The sequence below is a fragment of the Phyllostomus hastatus genome, unplaced genomic scaffold (assembly GCF_019186645.2).
Source record: "Phyllostomus hastatus isolate PE091 unplaced genomic scaffold, TTU_PhHast_1.1 phas_contig_113, whole genome shotgun sequence".
In the NCBI taxonomy this organism is placed as follows: domain Eukaryota; kingdom Metazoa; phylum Chordata; class Mammalia; order Chiroptera; family Phyllostomidae; genus Phyllostomus; species Phyllostomus hastatus.
In genome coordinates, this window is record NW_025333530.1 from 12,723,507 (window position 1) to 12,727,584 (window position 4,078).

The following is a 4,078-nucleotide window of genomic DNA, read 5'->3' on the forward strand; positions in this document are numbered from 1 at the left end:
TTAGACTCTGGGTATAATCTATTCTTGTGCAAAGTTTCTATCTGTGTACCTGTGAAACTAGAAAAACAAATTATCTACTTCCAAAGTATAGTGATGGGACAGCAATAGAAGAGACATTCCCATTCCAAGAGGCGAAAATTTAAAGGAATAAGAGAGTCACCATTCCTATGCAAGTCCAAAATCCAGAAAGACAAATCCAGTGGATTACAAGGCCTGAGAAAAATCAATCCTCTATGGCCTGATGCTCTGTCCTTTGAACCTACAATGGTAGCCTCTGCTTCTCTGTCCACTGCCTCTACATCTGTGGGTCTGTCCTTGAAGCCATTCATCATTTTCTTTAAGGGTAGCACATCTTTACAGTTGAGTAGCTGTATCAACTAGTTTCCTGCCTGCAGAATCCTAGAATTCTGACAGCCTTCCTTCATTATATCCAGTCTTTGTCCCTTTCAGTCCAAGCTGGCAGTGTTTCTGCTAATATAACTTTCTCACAGACCTTGTGGGTCACTAGTGTATGTCAAGGGGATGTAAGCCATTAACACTTGAAGGCTCTCCAGATACTTGCTGGATAACTCCATCTCTATGCCTGGCTTCTGCTAAAATGGTCCAATTGTTTCCATAAGTCACACACCTAATCTCTTCAGCAAAATGTTGTCTAGTCACATGTTGGGTGCTCTCTCTGAAGTGTATTTTCTCAACAGGGAATTCTTAATCTAAGCAATCTGAATAAGGCTAGAACCTCCCAAGGGACCAAGTGCTGGTTCCCTTATGTTTAACAATTCCCTCAGTTTATCTCTTTCCTCTTGGGCCTTAATATATGCAGTAAAGAGAATCCAGGCCACACCTTCTCCACACTGCTTATAAATATCAATGAAATATATTATACAAGTCAAGTTCTGCTTTTAACTCAGTAGTAAAACATTAATCAGCCAAGTTCTCTGACATTTTATAAAAAGAATTGCCTTTGCTCCAGTTACCAATAACATGTTCCTCATTTCCATCTAAGGCCTCACCAGAAGTACCTTTAACATTCATATTTCTAGCAGTGTTCTGTTCATGATGCTCATTGTACTCTCTAAAATAATAGAAGCTTTCTCAGCTGTGTTCCTTGCTTCCATCTGAGCCCTCACTAGCATTGTCTTTAACATTCCTATTTCTGTCAACAATCTCTTCAGTGCAATAGAGGCTTTTGCTATACTAAACCTCAGAATTCTTCCAGTTTCTGCCCATTACCCAGTTCCAAAGCCACTTCCACATTTTTGGCATTTGTTACAGCAGCACCTCACTATCCAGTATCAAAACTTGTATTAGCTTTCTGGGGCTGTCATAACATAGTTCCACAAACTGGGTGGCTTAAATACAGTTTATCCTCTCACAGTTTTGAAGGCTAGAGGTCTAAAGTCAAGGTATAAGCAGGGCCATGCTCTGTCTGAAGCCTCTAGGGAAGACTAGTTCTCTGCCTCCTCCAACTTCTGAGGATCCCAGGCAGTCCTTGGTTTATGGCAGTGTAACTCCAATCTCTGCTTGTCTTCACATGGCTTCTTTATGTGTCTCTGTGTCCCTGCCTCTTCTTATAAGGACACCAGTCATTGTGTTTATTGCCCATCCTAAATCCAGGAAGAGTTTATCTTGAGATCTTATCTAAATACATCTGCAAGAACTCTTTCCAAATAAGGTCACATTCTAAGGTTTCAGATGGACAAGCACTCCTGGAAGACACTATCCAACCTACTACAGGTGCTATGGGAAAAATTAACAACAAATAAAAACTAATAGAAAATATTTCAAAGTCTAAAATTATTAAAGAATACTATAACATGCAAGAAAACTGTGAATCAACAACAAATTCTATAGAAAAATAATCAAAGGATATAAATGGACCATAGAAGCAGAAACCCAAATGAATAAAAATTTGTACTAGGGGGTAATCCCCAAAAAACAGAATTACCTTCTGGAGAGAGGCCCCTTGTAGCATAAGCTTCCCCTGCTAGGTGAGTGCTCTAGGAACCCATGTGCATCAGTGTACTGGTGGTGATATGAGAGGCTGCATTCAGCCTCACTGAATTATTTTTTAATCTTTCAATTAACTTTTTACTGGCCTTCTGCCCTGTCAAGGGATGCCTCACTTCAGTTTCCTTTAACGCCTCAAAACTTTGGTGTCATTGACCTCAGACACCACTCTGCCATCCACAATTCTGCAGGTCATGGTCTTTTGGATGGTTTGTAAGGAGGAGCTCTTGTCCAGGGCATCAACAAGATTGAAGTCTTCCCCTTCTTCCAATAGGCTGTGGTAGGTGGCAATCTCAGCCTCCAGCTTGACCTTGATGCTCAGCAGGGCCTCATGCTCCTGGGTCTGGAGCTGCCCCTCTGCCCAGGTCTAGGCCAGCTCTGACTCCAGGCGCAGCAGGATCCCATTGAGTTGTTCCATCTGTATGGCATAGCACATTTCACCTCCCTCGGGCTATTCTCCAAACTGAACTTCAGATTCCTCATTGAGTCCAGGTTGATCTCCAATGGCTGGACCATACATCTCAGTTCTGTAAGTGTCATCTCAGCAGTGCCTACCTCAGTGGTCTGCAAAGTGACCACTGTGGTGTTCTCTTCAATCTGATGGGACCAGCACTAGTCCAGCTCTTCCAAGCCAGCTTGTCATACTGGGCCCAGATGTCTACCATGATTTTGCCCAGGCCCTGAGATTTGGGGGCATCCAACTCCACAGTCAACCCAGAATTGGCAATCTGGTTCTGTGCACCATTTACTTCCTCCTCATGGTTCTTCTTCATAAAGAGCAGCTCCTCCTTGAGAGCCTCAGTCTCTGTCTCCAGCTGCATCCAAGTGATATTGGTATCATCAATGACCTTTTGGAGCCCACTGATCTCCACAGACTGACACATGGCCAGCTCCATCTCATGCTTGACTCTGAAATCATCAGCAGCAAGACGGGCATTGTCCACAGAATTTGCAAAGATCTGAGCCTGTAGGTCCTCAATGGTCTTGAAATAATGCCCCCAGTCTCTGACCTGGGGTCCTTTCTTCTCTAAGTGTTCCCAGATTTTGATCTCCAGTCTCTGATTATCAGCCTCCAGGCTTCTCACCCTCTCCAGGAAGGAGATCGTGCAGTCATTCAGGCATTGAATAGTCTCCTCGCTCTGGATGCCCCCTATGCCCACCAGACCCCTGGCCATCCCTGCAACCAGGCCCTCAGATCCCCAACTGCCCCACACACTGATGGAGCAGAACATAGAGATCTGGGAGCCCGAGCCCCCAGAGCCTGCATAGACATTGGCTGCACTGCTGGCCAGCTGGACCTGGTAGCTGGGCAACTGAATGGAGTCCAGAGTCCGGTAGCCTGTAGAGAAGCTGGAGCATGTGCTGAAGCTCATGTTGTTCAGAGAGGAAAGTGAAAAGCTGAGACTCAGGTTGAAGCTGCTCACTGAATTATTTTTGAAGACTCTTTCAACATGTTTGCCCATTTCATGATGGGTGATTTATAAGCACATCTGCCCACACCACACTGAGCGTTCAGCAGTTTTTGGCCAAAAATGGCATGATCCCTGAGCTCTCCCTATTCTTGACCCGATCTTGCCCCAAGTGCTTTTTTTTGTTTCCCTGGATGAAGAAAGTCCTCAAAGGGAAATATTTTGCTAATGTAGAAGAGGTAAAACAAAACACAGCAGAAGCACTAAAAGGCATCAAAATTGATGAGTTCAAAACTGTTTTGAGCAGTGAAAAAATGTCTCAGTAAGTGTATTGCATGAAATGGAGAGAGTACTTTGAAGGTGCCTGAAGTTTAAACATGTAAGAATAAATACACAATTTTTTGTAAGTGAATTCCAGGTTTTTGGGTCTCCCCTCATATAAAGAACTATTCACTCTCTTCAATAATATGAGAAATCCAAATTAAAACAAGGAAATATTTTACACTCATCATATTGGCATGAAAATTGTTAGGTGAAAGTGTTGACAAGAATATGGAGGACTGGGAACCCTACATAATCCACCCTGACTTCCCTTCTTATTCAGAGTAATGCCCTTCCTCCAGCTCTGCACTTCCTGCTCCAGCCACTGCTCCAACTCCGTC

General features: G+C 43.6%; 1 pseudogene; it reads right to left on the minus strand.

Moving 5' to 3' along the window:
• Nucleotides 1-2,134: 2,134 nt before the first annotated feature.
• Nucleotides 2,135-3,410, minus strand: LOC123819853 (annotated as a pseudogene).
• Between the last annotated feature and the right edge of the window lie 668 nt (nt 3,411-4,078).